The following is a 16,761-nucleotide window of genomic DNA, read 5'->3' as shown; positions in this document are numbered from 1 at the left end:
TGAGGTACACTTTATAAGCTGCTTTTGTGGGTGACGCAAACCATCTCTGCAGGCCTACCAGCACCATTTGGATTACCTGCCCTTGGCACACACGGGCCACACTGCTAGGGACTAACAGAGAACCCAAATAAGCCAATCAGGGATATACCAATTCACAGACATATTTACACAGGGAGCATTCGCTCTGTGGCATTGAATGGCAGTGGCACAGCGCGCAGTACATCTAATACTAGCAAAAACAGAGGAGACAACAGTGAAAAATGGAAGGGAGACCCACGCCAATGGTGTCAGGTCTAACAGTTGTCCAGCATTATCAAGGCGAAGATCAGAAGGAATTATGTGGAAGCCGGAATTTTAATAGAAGGAATGAGTTTTTGCTTACTTTTTAAAACACACTTTGCACTTTTCTCTATCGCGATTCTCAACCAACTGATCTAATTCTTACAAATTTAGATCGTATTTGGCAGGTAGAGAAATTGTTGATAATTTTTTTGTTTTATTTGAGGTTGCGCAAAATGTACAAATTTCAATCTATGACACACCTGGTATAGAGCGATAGAGCAGATGTGGTTTTACTTTTGTGATATTTAGTACTTTGTACGTTAACTTAGAATGATCTTTTTAGTACCTTATATGAATGTATCGATTTTACTGCTGAGGATTCTGAAACAGGTATTTATATTTGACAGTATTTAGCAATATGCTATTCACCTTAAAGTGATTTCTTCTTTCTGCAATATTTTGTATTTTGGACATTAACTTAAGATCTTTTTAGTACCTTATATAAACGCATTGATTTTACTGCTGAGTATTCTGAAACATGTATTTATATTTGATAGTTTTTAGCACTCTGCACATTTCTCTAAGGTGATTTTTTGTCTTTGCAATACCGTGAAACATATACTTATACACAACAGTATTGTATATTTATAACGCCTATGAAATCTCAATTAAAAAATATTTTTTTAAATAGTAAATAAATAGATTGTCATGTTTTCATGGGTAAGATCATGAGCAGTGAATAAGAGTAGGTTTTTTAGGTGGGGAACATACAGTAACTAGTGAACTGCAATTGTATTTAAGTTAACTTTTTTTATAATTTGTTATCTGGTTGCAATACAACCTTAACTGAACTTCCATTAAGGACTTTCCAGTGCACTTGAACGGTTATTTTCAATGATATACCCTGGCCGTCATACAAAAACAACAGTGCATGGTCTTTTAGCATGTTCTGACTACAAGACTGGGTTTTGGTAAAATCATTTTCATATCCCTTTTACCCCCTACCGTACTGCTCACAGGATGTGGGTTTGAGCAACAGCCAACTTCAAGCCCTATTGTTCCCAAACCCACTGTGCATGGTTGTTGACCACATGCAGCAGTCATGGGTCGCTAAGTGCCACCATTGTCCATGCCATGTGCTCAGTTCCGCTAACTTGCAATAGACACTATGCGCCCAGCTTCCATAACCAATATTCCATTGAATACAGACTGTGGCTGTGCAATGTAGCCACTGGACACACCTTGTGGCTGCTGTCCATACTTAGCCCCTCGTGACCAAGCCCTCATGCATATTGCTCATGCCGTTTGAGCATGCCCATTCACCCCTGAGTGCAGGTTTCTATCTTTGGCCACACTTGGCGCTCAGTCCTTATAAACCCAAACCACTGAGGTCAGCATTTTGCAATGAACGGCAGCCACTAGGTGCAGACCATAAACACTAGCCAAACCCTGCATCGACCATGTCTGTGGCAGGACACATTTGCCATTTGGCACATGGTGGTTCTCCTTTTTCCACTGAGGAGATGTGTGTCATTGTGGAAAAATGAGTAGGACTAGCTATTTTTTCAGGCCTCTCTTGATATGACAGGAAGCAAAGTCGTAGTTCTGCACTGGTGTGTGGTTCTTTATATGGGTGCTCATATTAAATACTGGAGAATATTGTAATGTCTATCTTAATATATACCTATGCTAATAAACATTATTTTAGGGAGTTTGATGGCTGAGATCATATTAAAAGCCACTACACTTGGCCAGTTTCAGATAGCACTATTGCCTTAACCCAAAAGCACCCCAAATCCCGGAATCTTCCGTTATGTTATGACTGTGATCAACCTAAACAAGAATCTTGGGGGCTGATTATGACTTTGGCGCTCCTGCAACTGCCCTCTTCCACTGAGGCAGCGTGAAAGCCACGCAAAGACCACCCATGCGACATGCTTCCCGGCGATGCAGCGGCGTCTGATGCAACGCCGATCCTCTTCTCCGGCGATGCGAGGCGCTTCCGCGTTGTGAAGCGGCTGTTCGGCGTCACGCTTCTTGCTCGTGAGTCTCGCTTCCAGCTCCTTGCAACACACAGCTTCTCAGAAAGCCCAACACAACTGCAGGCACTTCCAAAGAACTCTTGGGGAGCTGGTTGGTGACGTCTGTTGTCCCTGAGACTTCAGCAGGAGGCAAGCTCTTTCTCAAGCCCTTGGAGATCCTTCACAAGTTGATAAAAGTACACACAAAGTTACTTTCTCCTTTCTTTGGCAGTCAGGCAACCACTGCAGGCCAATCCCCCAAGCAGCACTTCAGCATAAGGATAGTCTCTCCTCAGTCTCTCTGGTTCCTCTCCTCAGCAAAGGTGGTTTCTTGTTTCCCGTAAGTGATCTAAAGTTCTTGGGTCTGGGTCCCAATATTTATGCTCATTTTCTCTTTGTTCTCTGAAGGCAGAGAGGCCTTTGCCTAGTCCAAACCAGTTCTGGTCAGTCCTGGAGCACTTTGTTGACAAGACTTCTTCTTTCCATTCACAGTGCAGGGCAGGGACATCAGACGCACCACAGGAGGTGGAACCAGCATTGTGGAGGGTAGGCACAGCCCTATTCAGGTCCCAGGTGCAACTTCTCTCACCCACATACATGCAGATCTCTCTATTCAGTCCTGTGCTGACTTACCTTGTATCCTGGAATCCCCCAGCCTCTGTCACTCAAACTCCAGACCAGGAATACACAACCTAGCAGAGGCAGGCTTGGATGGTTAGACAAGAAAATACCTATTTTCTAAAAGTGGTATTTTTAAACACAGAATGTTAAAACCAACTTCACTAAAAGATGCATTTTATCATTGTGAGTTAAGGCATACTAAACTCTAATTTCAACCTAGTTCCCGGAGTCAGTTAGGGTTATAAGATGTAATATTCAAACTGCCCATTCTGGCACAGGTAGCCTTGCATGTCTTACCTTATACTTACAATGCACCCTGCCCTTGGACCTACCATAGGGGTGTCTGCTATGAAGTAAAGGAAAGGTTTAGGGACTGGCAAATGGGTGCACTTGCCCAGTCAGCATGGCAGTACCAGACTGCACACAGGCTCTGCAATGGCAGACCTGAGACACACTTTTACTGGCTGCTTCTCTGGGTGGCACATCCAGTGCTGCAAGTCCACCAGCAGCATTTGATTTACAAGCACTTGGCACACTCAGTGGACTGTACTAGGGTCTGACAAGTAAACCAAACCAGTCAATCATGGAGTCACTAATCCATACATCAATTTTACCATAGGGAGCACTTGCATTGTGGCACTGAATAGATGTGGTACAATGCCCAAAGCATCTACAACCAGCAAAAACACATGATGCATAAGCAAAAAAATGGAAGGGAGACCCAAGCCAAGGTGCCAGGTCTAACAGATGCCATATCTGGTGTACTGTGCATAGTTCTCGAGGTCTCATCTGGAGTACAGCACACAATTCTGGATGCCTAATCTGGAGTGCTGTGCATAGTTCTCGAGGCCACATCTGGAGTACAGCACACAGGTCTGGATGACACACCTGTCTGTCACCTGTAGTTTTTTGCATGAAAAATATTGTGTTTTTCTATTACGGTCACATAAGCGGAGTTTAATGCGTATAATAATACAAAGAAGGTTAAGGTGTATGTCGGGAGCAGAGTCTTGATGGCCAGACAGTTGGATAATTTATTCGAGGTGGCTGATACTTACAAAGCTATAGGGGGTGATGCATGTGTTAGAGGGAAAAAGGCTCAACTCAACATTCTAAATATGGCTAAACATTTAAAAGGTCCCAAAGGCGAGACCTATTGGCTATGCCAATGCTTGTTCATAGTTTCTCATTGTTTACATTGTTCTTGTTTGTCCTAAGGTTTGGTTGAACAACAGAATTGCTGGACCGAGTATTGTGGGACGGTTTTTCTTGTTGGACCTGGTCACCTGATGTATTTGTGGAAGATAAGGGAAAGGGCGTGCGGGGAACTGTGTTTACGATTGTATTATTTTATCGAGTATGTTAACTGTAGCTAAAGATTATAACATTTTCACCTTGAATATGAGGGGCATGGGTACAGTGCCCAAACGGCATAGAGTACAGGCCCCAATTGCATAGGTGCCACGCACAGATCATCTTCTTACAGGAAATCCATTTTGTGACCAGAAATTGTGTGAATGGTTAAAAGAGGCCAACTATTCATACTACTCCGCTTTCTGAGGAGGTGCTGCGATCTGGCTCCAGACAAGGGTCCCATTTGCAGTGATTGCATCTACGATTGACACACAGGGTCACTATGTCTTACTCAGTGGTACACTAGATGGAGAGCCAATAGTGCTGGGCTGTGTATATTTGCCTAATACTAAACAGACCACCTTCCTTGCATACTTATCACCTGTATTAGTGTCCTGGTTTCCATACAGGTGCTATATGAATGCCAACCTTTCTTTCCCTTCTATCCCTCTGCTATCCTTCTCACTCCAAATAACTGACTAATATTCACCACTCAAATTACTTTCATATTTCACCATACTAATTCACCACTAACCTTTATGGGTTTCTGAAGTAGCGTGCTTCAACCCCCATCAGGAGTAACAAGCGCTATATAAATACAAACCTTTTTTCCTCTTCTATCCTTCTACTATCCTTCCGAATCCAAATAACTGACTAACCAATCCACCACTTAAAATGTACTTGCATGTTTTACTATACTAATTCAACACTAATCCTCTATGGGTCCCGGAGTAGCGTGCTATTCGCCGAAAAAAATCGCCTGGATGCCTCATCAGGGGTAGTAAGCGCTATACAAATGCAATTACAATACAATACAATAAGTAATCCTTTCTACTTCCACGCACCAGTCCCAATTTTTCTTCTAAATGTTCATCGGTGCAATCACAGGACCTCCCGAATTTGGGCTAGATGCTGTTGTAGCTTGGGCCCAGTCAAAAATGTATCTCCAGAGGGATACCTTTCTAGCCGCTCAAGAGGTAAAGGGAGAAAACTATCACTGATCAACATCTCATTTCAGTGCAACCCATGTGGTCACACAATAATACATTTGACAACCTAATCTGAATGTTAGTAGGGTTCAATTATAAAATGTGAAACACATCGATGTAGACCAATCTCAAATTAATCATATAAAAGTGCAAAAAACCAAGATAAGACCAAATCTCCTGAAGAGATTAACCCTATATAATACAAAGCAGATGACTAGCTCTATGGCGCTGATGCTGACGATCAGGAAAAATTACTGAGTATCAAATTTCATCTCATGATTCTCAAAAATAGGCATGAGCAACTATCTCTCCCTACACTACCTTAAAAGGGGCAACCCCAAACTAAGAAGCATTTGGTAAGGGTAAAATCAGAAAGGTGTCAGCTGTCGAAGTCTTCAGAAGACACTCCAACCATTGGTCAAGTAGCATAAAGCCACACAAGCAGAAGCATAGGTCTGCTCCCAGTGAAACCCTAAGATGACTCTCTTGTCCCTCACCTCTTTCAGCACAAAATATTAATTGTAGTCAGAGTAGACAATCCCACGTTATCTTTGCCAGTGAACTTCCTTATCTCGAGTACAACTGGATACTTTCACCACCTGTCTCATATCGATAAGTTGCAACTTAGCTAATCCTTGGCCATTCCTCTCCTCTCCTATGAAAATTCACCTCCTTGCTCATTATAGCGCTTCTCCTTGCCAACTTTGTCTTCTCATACCATCCTATCTAAAGAAAACAAAACCCTCCTATGCAGGGGAGGCTCCTCCATTAGGGTGGAGGGGTGTCGCCTCACTGCTTTTTCGCAGTGCGAGAAGCAGAAACATAAAATGGTATTTTAAATAACATTTTATATTTCTGCTTCTCGCGTTGCGAGAAAGCAGAATGGTATGCCTGGTTGGGGGCGGGCGGAAGGGTATGCCTGTTTGGGGGCGGGTGGGTGGGCTGATTGAGGAGTGGCTTGCCCACTGTTGTGGGCCCTGACTGTTTGTGATGCACACTCTACATTTTCTCTATGTAGGCTGCATGCAGCCTACATAGAGAAAATGGCCTCCATAGAGGCGCCCTGCTGGGCGCCATCCACACCTATCACAATGCTGCCATTGCAGCGTTGTGTTTGGCTAGGGAAGGATGCCTGCTTCCTGTTCTCTTGAAGCAGCAGGGAAATTGGGACCTGGCCAGCAGCGTAGGGCGTGGGACCCGGTGAGGTAAGGTTTTTATTTTTAAATTAATCCCACGTGACCCCGATGCGACCCCCCCCCCACCCGCGAGTCATGCGAGTCGTGGCTGCTCCTATGCTTACTAACGAGGCGTTCTCTTTCCATACATGTTAAACTGTAAAGATGAGCATGGACCAAAGTATTTCTCGAGGCCCACTTTGGACAACTTTAGTAGTGCACAGGGTTACAGAATGTGCACATTTCTACACATACAATAAATGCAGCTCCTACTTACATGTATACATTGTAAAGCATTATGAAGATGTCATTCTAAATGCACCTGCATGAAATTAATTCTTGTTACTTATAAATGCTTTAACATTAATTTATACATATTCAAATTTAATAACCTCACAATGGGACACATCTATGATATCTTATCAAATATCACAAATACCCTTATTAATCACGTTCTATGCACAAGTAAGTTATTTGGAATACTTTGAATATTCATTACTCCACTCCATTTAGTAACGTTAACTACACAGAATATATTTGAGTGCTGACTACGCATGAATGTGATCACTCCTACAATATCTCAGATGGGATCAAGATTACACTACTCCAATCCCATCTACCAATAAGTACAGCTAAGTCTGCAGATATTTCATTGCATCCTAAAATCTCCACATGTTCCCTGATTCCCAACAGCGTACTTCTTGGAGACAATCCACAAGGATTGCCTACTGCTAGGTGGATTTGTTTAATCTCTCTATTGCAGAACAGTCCTATGTGGGTATTATGATTGTGCCACACGCTGCTGATAACATTTCTAAAACTCTGATGCAAATTGTTGAAGTTATTTTGGAATCAAGCTGAGAAATTAATAAAGCTAAAGAACTGTTAAAGAGAAGTATGTCATTGGAGTGTATGGTGCTGCAATATTGGGGTTAGAATATCGTCTGACTACAACATTGGGTGTAAATATAATTTACAAAACTATCATGCTGATGGAGTTTCCAATAGAAGGTGTTCATCCAATGGGAAGATACCTTTGTAAACAATATTTAACACAGGAAATGTATGTCAGGCATTATTTCAGTCAGTGATACCCTGCCATATAACCACATTGAAGCAATAGCTCCTCTGTAGTTATCATTTAGATTGGACCATACTTTGTGGGACGACTTTAGTGCAGAATGGTTACTGGAATAACTGCTATGCATAGAGGGGAAACAATTTTCAAGAGGTGCACATGAGACCCCCAGGTAAATATTTGTTCTCTTCTACTAGACTTGGACTTGCCTTTCGGGCAGTAAGGCACTGCCAGGCGGGCCGTCTTGAAAGGACTAGTATGTACGGCGGCCACCAACCAGGAAGAGTGTTGGGACGGGCAAACACTTTTCCAGAGTTGCATATGTAACCCCCATGTAAATATTTGTTAACTTCTACCAGACTTGGTCTGAACTTGGACTGGCCTTTTGGGAAGTATGGCACTGCCAGATGGGCCGACTTGACAAGACTAGTATGTGCGGCTGACATCAACCAGGAAGAGTGGTGGGGTAGGCAAACAGGCATGGATGGCAAGCAAGACCAACCCACCCCCTGACAAACATGCCACTCCACACACGCCAGCCCCTCGCAGCCCAACCACAATGACAGACCGCCACAAGACACCCACCCACACAGAATGCAACAGTGCAAAAGCAATCCACGCAACCAAATTCACATGCCGGCATCCCTCCGCTCCAAACACAGTTCAAAGAAGGGGGCAAGGAGGGCATAACAGCATCGAAATGGGAAGCAACAGCCACCAAACTCTGTATAGCCACACATCACAGCAGCGCCCCCTATGCCTGCCTTCAAGCCACAGACTCCCAAGGATCAAGCACAGTGCCACCACTCTGCTATCCACAGACGCCACTCCACTGCAACACACCCGAAAGTGCATTAGCATAAACAGATGACAAACCTGAAACCAGACCGAAAACCACTCCAGACTGGTACCTAAACAAGAACAACCAAACTCTGACTTTGGGCTGTGCCAGCCCCAGCACAGCAGCCGACACCAAAGCACAGCCAGGGCCAAGCCCACAGAGCTATACAAGAGTGAATTTGAAGTCTTACTTCTACCTTCTGCAGAAGGACCAGTGGGACCCAGAGACCAGTGCTTTCCCGTTCTACAAGCATGGCCAGGTGATGTCACATTCCCAGAACCAACTCCCCTAATAATCCAGATGCTACTCTCATGCTGTTACCAAGCATTAAAGCAGCGCCGAGATTGGTTGGAGCGGGCTGGCTCACCGCTCACACTGGCACTAGGGGCCTGTGTTGTTTATCCACCCAACTATATAAAAACTAAGCCTGGAGAAGTTTAAACTGTGCATGTCAGGTTGACCAAACACTCAGCTCCGACAGGTGGCAGAGCAGAGCAGAAAATGGTAATAAAGTCACTTTCTTATAATTTAATGTTTCCTTTTTGCAATGCCCACGTCAGGGTGGCGACACTCCTCTGCCCAAATAGAGCAGACGCCGCTGTATGCGGGCTGCATTATTTTGTGTCGTCACTGCGCACAGGACCAAATACCAGTCAACACATATTGGCCCCATTCAAGCTGGACCATCTGTCAGTGGAAGGCTATTCAAAAGGCCAGTCCAACACTGGCTTTTTCAGCGACCGAGTTACACTAAACCTGACATGAAGACAGGGTTTATGCCAGAATTAAAGGTTTTTGTGTTTTTGTAACCTGTTTCAAATGTATTAAGACGGGTCAAATAAAAAAGTGACAATACTGGCTTCCACTGGTTCATCTTTTGTATATCTGCAGCCCTGTAATCAGGGAACAAGTGTACATTCCTTCTGACATCCTATTGGCCTAATAGTGGTTGAAATATTCCGACTCAGTATTTAGTATGCGGTCCATGTCGCAAAAAATGATCTCACATAAAAGAAGATTAGCTGGAGCATTGTAGTGCCACCCGGACAAAATGTGAGTCCCAGGTGTTGAAGGTGCATTCCAGACGTGTGAAAATGCCCTGATTCTCCCCAAATTATAGAAAGCAATATTGTGAGATCCTCAGGTGCAGGTATGCATATAGTTTTTCTGAAATAAATAATGTTGGCGGCCACTTGTGGTTGACTAAGGGCAAATATCGTCTGTGGATCAAACACACTGATATAGAGAATTCTTTGTTTATAGTTCCCTAATCTCGCAATTAAGTTTACTCATTTTTTTACATTTGTAGTAATCCTAATCACTATGGCTTAGATTTTGTGCTGTAGCAAAGTGATGCAAAGTTACACATTTGCATTTACTTTCCAGTGCAAAAGCAATTTTGCGCTTGAGAGGTGCCCTTTTGTGAGTGCAAAAAACATGTTACACTGCTTTGCGCCACTTTGTGTCAAGGGGCATTGCTAGGGCATTACTTTCAGTGGCATAAGGAAACTTGCGGGGGACCCCCTGCAAAGTGCATGAAGGCGGGCCCCCATGCGCCGGACCAAGGCAGGAGCTCCCTACGCCGCCCGTGCACAGTGTTGGAGGGAGCCTCCTCGCACCGCGGGGGCTATTGTTACACCACTGGTTCCTTTGGTGGGTCAGCAGAAATGGGCATAGGTTTTGACGCACAGGCGGATCTACTAAGATGGACAGGCAGTGGTTTGCAACAAAACCTGATGCACCTTGAAGCAGGCGATAATAAGTAAATGCATCAATTTCTAAAGAAAAATTGTGTTGAATGCTTATTACAGTGCACAGCACACATCCGATATGTGTAATCCTTCTAAATTTGCCTAGGCACAAGGATTTGCACTTGCAGCACAAAACCCAATGCTAGGCAGCACACTATCACCTTGTACCATCAGAAAAAACATTATCTGACTCTGACATGCATGGGGTCTTTCCCCTCAAAGTATTTGACCCCAAAATGGAAACAAATATGGCCATCCAAGGTCTGTCGTCTCTGTGGTCAAGGGGAAGAGTCACTACTACATTTACTATGTACTTGCTCTTTTTTATTGGAAGTCCGAAAATCCACCCTCCGGGAGGCTCTAAGGAAGGAACAAATAAGAACATGTAGAGCAGCGGTCATTAAATGTCTTGGAGGGTCGTCAATTCCCCTGTCCTGCATAGCCATAATACTATGGAAAATCACAGCAAAAGAACTGTCAAAATGCTACTCTGCCAAGCAGCCAACTAATTAGCAGATATTTCCCAAATGCATTGTTATATTCGTCATTATTTTTAAAATAATAAGCATCTCCTTATTGTGACATCGACCTTAAGTCTTTTTAGGTTTTTAAAAATGTATATTCTAAAGTACTGCGTTTTATGATGGTTGTCCATCCTTTTATGATTTTTTTAATGAATCAAATAAAAGTATATTTGACCATGTTGCGAGGCTGTGCGCCGCCCAAGGCTGGCTAATTAGAGAGCCAGTGCATGGGATGACAGCAACAGGTCAATCTTAGTAGACTCCGCTCTGCGCTGTTTTTCAGCTTTTGTGTAAACATAGCAATTGCTGTGTGAGATAAATCAAACCCCTCATTGCACCCGATCTAGAGGTTACTTTCCCACTCAAACCACCTCAGTTTAAGCAGATCATTAAACCCCTAAAAACAAAATTCAGTGTAATGCAAAAATCCCAAGAACCACTGCAACAAGAAAATTGAAAGCAGGCTTAGTAGCCCGACAATCAGAACTTGTTAACTTATTCATGCTCTCATCTTAAATGAAGATTTTGACTTAGTATTTTTTTCAGAATCATGGTTTACCCCTGACTGGAATCCATTTTTTGATTGTTTCTCTACAATTTCACCATCATTACATGTGACTGAGGTAACAAGAGCTGTAGAAGAGTCTGTCATTTGCCACAATTCCTTACAAATGTACTCCATTTCTTGTACCCCCCATTGGTGGCATTAAACTAATATATAATCACTATGCATAGTGAAAAGCTGATATTTCATGCTACATCTCTCTTTCCTGATATTGTAGTCCTAGGTAATTTTAATTTTTTGGGTCATTTCATTCTCTAAAATACCTGACACTGCCCATTGTACAACTATAACGTCTTTAGGCGTCTTGCAATTAGTGAGTAATCAGCACATAGAGCTGTCAGTAGTCTTGGCTTAATCCTTACATCAGCCAAATACATTATCATGCTAGTAGTTTCAGACTATCTATGGCCTGATCACTCCTTCATAACCTTTGAGATTTTATTTGGCTTAAAAATCATAATCATACACAACTGATCATATATACACCAACCTTAATTGGAAACAAATGCACCTGGAACTTACAATGAAACATTGTTGAAAATCTTTAGAAAAAAAACCTATAGGAAGGGGCTTCTCAAGGGGCAAACAACACTGTTTCAGCGTTAGTCAGTCCTAAATAAGATTCTGAACTTGTTAGGTCCTTTGGAAACTAAGGGGAAGATGCAGGTAAAATCAAATTTGCGAATTCTTAATGGCAAATTTTACTGATTCGCTATTAAGGACTCGTAAAATTGAGTGTAGGTAGGAATCACTTAAATATCAGCGAATCCTTAATATTCCTTAATAGCGGGTCACAAATTGAGATTCCCTAATAAGGAGACCTACCCATTCATTCCTATGGGCTAGGAGGCCCATAGGAATGAATGGGAAGATATTCACTATTTGCGAATCGCTATTAAAGAATTGCAAATAGCGGGCGCTATTTCAAGGGTGCCAGGGTGTCAAAAGGACACCTTGTTGCATCCCTGAAATGTGCATGTGTGCACATGTGGCGCACATACATGCCCTAAGGGCATGAATGTGTGCCACATGGCACTTTAAAAAAAGCAAAAAAGTGATTCTTTTTTTTAAAGGAATTCGCTAATTACCACCAACTTGAAGTTGGTGGTAATTAGCGAATCCTTAAGGCTAAAGTGCACTTTCTTTTGTGCTACTTACATTGCATTTAAGGAATCACAATTTGCGATTCCTTAAATGTAAGAGCAAAATAAGGAATCGCTATTTTGCGATTCCTTATTTTGCCAGTAGGTTTCAACTCCCCTACATTGCTCACAGCCAAATAGGGATCGCAAACGCTGAAATTATGCGATTTTCAGCATTAGTGCTCGCTATTTGGCCACCTACAACTGGCCCAAAATTGACCAATCCTAAATTTTTAGTCTACCCCTTGGCTTACAGATACCCTTAAATCAAAAACAAAAGCACTAAAAGTTCCTGAAGTGAAAATCTTATGATACCAACAGTAAACATCTTTTTTAGACAGTTGTATAAGTCCAGTCATCTGGCCAGTAAAATTAAGAAAACCTTTAATGCAAATAACCTCCTGGCTTCGCAAAATAATCCATGATGTCCTAAATAAAAGCTCTCCTAATATACTTCCCAATTCTGAACTTTCCTGCTGAGAAATAGCAGATAGTGAGGACCTCATACAATTTGTACCGATTTCGGAAGAAGAGTGTCAATCCCTCCTAAACTAAAGCAAGTTGTCCAGTTGCCCACTCAATATCTGTCCTGCACAGTGCTTAAACGTGGGTAAAACCATTGCTCCGATGGACAGACAAATAATCAATGCCTTCTTTAATATAGGCATTGCTCCTGTCTCATTAAAAATCTACAGTAAGGTCTATCATAAAAATAACTAATCGTAGCCCATCTAGCCATAGACCTGTCTCACTTCACTTTATGTGACTCAAATATTAAAAAACAACAGTGACTAAGCAATTAAAAGCCTTTGTGACCCTAAAAACATACTAGAAACTACCAGGCTAGTTTGAGACCAGATCTTTGTACTGACCATTACCATGCCAGCCATTCATTATGTAAACTGGTTAGTCGACAGCGGAAGGTCAAGTGTAGTCATACTCTTGGACGTCTATGCTGTATTTGACACAATCGATTGCCCTCTTCTCCTAAAATGCAGTGAAACTTAGCATGTCAGAAGCAAAGCGCCTGCCTGGCTTTTTCTCAGACAGATACCAAAAAATTCAAGTGCACAATTTTCTCGAAGTTTTACATAACACTACACTCTGCTCCCACAACCAGCTGGGCATTGCAAATGAATAACCATGACATAACTAGACTTTAACAAGTAACAAGAGATACAGGTTTTTATGTAGCTACTGTAGGCATACATGTCTTATAAATGGGAATTCGAGCAATACATGGGTAAAACAAACATTTATAATCATTCAGGATTGGAAGCATGTAGCTGACACATCCAGTTCCTGAAGGTGGGAGGTCGGTCATGTCAGTCATGCAATATTGGAACCATGGACGAAAATCCGTGATGTATAAGAGGTTCATTGAATTCCCTAGATTTGGATTGATATGGTTGATTCAGAAAGCATATTGTGCATCTAAGCTGAATTTTGTTGCCTATAATGGTCACTTGGCACACTTAAGTTCCCATGGTCTTATTCACAAAGGTAGCTTAAACGTTTGAGTAATTTACACTTTTGAGTACATTTACTATATTTTGGCTGTTCACAAAATCAAAATACATTTTATCCAAGTGAAATGTACATGTTTCCACCAAATTGAAAGGACTATGGCTATATACAAACTGCAGACACTACTCACAAAGGCAACATACACTTTTGAGTCAGTCTGTCAAAACACTTTATTCGATTAATTAAAATCATAAAAGACATAGACAAGATTACATATTTACAAATATTTCACACATTCACTTCATATATATACAATAAATATGATAGAATAAAAACAGTCAGTATACATATTCATAGAATAATATACTAAAATAGCGACCAATATTCACACAGGGCATTCTAAATTCATACGAAATTAATATTATTTCGATACCACTCTTAGTTTTTCTCCGCACTGCGGCCACCAAAAAGCTAGCAACACAGAACATGTAGCGGGTGCTACTTAATTTCTGTAAATACATAAGGGCTGGTCTTACTTGTGAGAAACCTGCCTCTCTCAAAATCTGTAATAAAAATTGACCTCGCATTTCACGATAGAACTTGCAAAACATAATAAAGTGCACCGTGTCCTGCGAAGAGAAAATATCACATTTACAAGTGGAGAACCTGACCTTATGGGCAAGGCGGCGCAGGGCACGCCTAAGATCTCCGGGTTCACCTGCTTTGGCAGACAGAGACACGTGACACTCTGTTAGGCGTAGAAAAGCAGATTTATTAGCTGCAGCTAAGCACAGTGGTCCTGTAAGTACACCAACTAGTAGGTTATCAGGAGACTGCCACTTCATTCCGTGGCGCACAGTCTATTATACTACACATGTTTACAATGCCAACTCCCAAAACATACAAAACTGACAAATAGGAATAATTTGAAAACAAGCTATGGAATGTCTAAAACACACCCTCGTTTCAGACCCTTTGTGCTCTCCTCCCCTCAAGTTAATCAACACTAGTGTCCGTAATTAAATTTGCAGGTGGTAGAACATGTTTGAAAGCTTCAAAGGACAGTCTATGTAACAGGAGAACACACAAAGAGAATAGCGAAGGCCAATTAAACAAGATAGAGATGAGAAGAATGGTGGGACCCAAACAGTGGAGTAAGACATGGATTAATCAGTCTAGACATGGATTTACAAAACTCGGGAGACCCTGACATCGGTTTCATAAACATGGACAAGAGTTACTCTTTAACTGGAGAGACACGTAGCAGCTGAAAAGGCAAAAACATTGCATTCACCATATCCGCTGGTCTGCCTGAGTGAGGCAACATAAAATGGCGGTTAGATACAAAATGGCGTCTAGATACGAAGCGAAGTCGAAAACCACGTAACCTCAGACCCTCCTTTTGCCATACTCAGGCAAAGCACAACAGACTCATGCTAGTCTGAGTCGATATTGATGGTCACGAGGTCATTGAGATGTTGCTGCAACATCATTCTGATGTTCTCTGTTTCCTGTGTTACGGGCTTAGTAACACACACAGTGGCACAAAGTCCGCAAATAGCTGGACCACACTGTAAACAAAGACAACAAGAGAAGATAATTGCTAGAATCGCTCCAAGGAAAGTTAACACTTTCCATCCCCAGGTGGACAGTAGTCCCCAAAACCATCCCATCACAGACCAGTCTCCAGTGTCCTGGTGAATGGACTCGGAGATGACATGTAGCTTAGAAATGGCTTGGTATACTGTAGGGGCATTATCCGGAACATAAACGCAGCAACTGGACCCAATCAGTTTACAGACTCCGCCTCTATCTGCAAGGACAATGTCTAGAACCATTTGGTTCTGCAAAGTCATAAGGCGATCCGCCTGAAGTTCAGCTGTCAAATTATTTAATGCTCCAGAAGTTACATTTATGGTAGCAACGACCACACGAACTAAGAGTCTGATGTTTCTGCTATTTACCATTGGACCCCAAAAAGGAAGAAACCCTTTCAGAAAATCTCCTCCCTCCTGTCCAGCCGGGTCTTCCACATCAATAACCCCTCTACCAAATCTCTTTCTATGGTGATCTGCAGGAGCAGTATATGTCGGGGGAAGAAGAAAAGCTATATAACATGTTCCCGAGAAATGTGTGGGAAGACCTGTATAAGCTTTGTCATGACAAATAAAGTATGTACCTTGAGATGGCACTAACGGTGAAGGAGTCAGGGGTGTATAAACATATATGTGAGAACAATTACTTCTCTGGTGCTTAATTTTAGTATTCTGACCATTTATTTGTAAACACAGATTACCTCTCTGGGGTAAAACCTGAATTGGTGCAAATCTCTTCTGTTTAACCTTGTGGAGTGGTGTGGCTCACTGGTTAGAGGCAGCAGACCCGGAAGCAGAGAACGGCCTGGGACCAGGGTTCAATTCCGGACGTGGCAGGGTCGTGGACCAGGGTCAGCAGACTCGATAATTCTCGCCTCGGTGCCTACTCTAACCAGGGATCACACTCGGCAACTCTGGGCATTAGCTTGCCTCATCTCTACAACGGCCCCCCACATTCGCTGGTGATGCCTGGTTTCACCTTGGAGATACCAGTAGGGACCATCTTACAGGGATAGCCTAACGGGTTCCCCAGCGGTCTACAGCGCCACGACGCCTCAGGGCAGCAGTGCGCTTTACAAGACACATACATTTACTTGTTAATGAGGCTAGTGACATACCGAGTCACATTCCATCCATCATATGCTCTCTTCTCATCCTTGGGAATTTTAATAACATCAGCAATTTTTGCCATGGTCACTATTCCCTTTATCAGAGAGCTATGACTGAAATCCACTTCACCATTATAGGACCCACCAGGAATATATCGGAGTAAGTTCTGGTATGCATTAGAGAACATAGCCAGATAAGCCCAAGCAGAACCTTCATACGTAAATGGAAGGACTAAATACCGGATGTA

The 16,761-nt window shown here is 42.4% G+C and overlaps 1 protein-coding gene across 1 annotated transcript in view; it reads left to right on the top strand.

The window, feature by feature from the left end:
* LOC147703527 (membrane-spanning 4-domains subfamily A member 4A-like) overlaps positions 1 to 16,761 on the top strand; it is a 566,730-nt gene that overhangs the window by 238,253 nt on the left and 311,716 nt on the right. The window lies entirely within an intron of this gene.

This window comes from Lissotriton vulgaris, chromosome 7 (assembly GCF_964263255.1).
Source record: "Lissotriton vulgaris chromosome 7, aLisVul1.2, whole genome shotgun sequence".
NCBI lineage: Eukaryota > Metazoa > Chordata > Amphibia > Caudata > Salamandridae > Lissotriton > Lissotriton vulgaris.
This window is presented reverse-complemented; position numbering and strand designations above follow the sequence as displayed.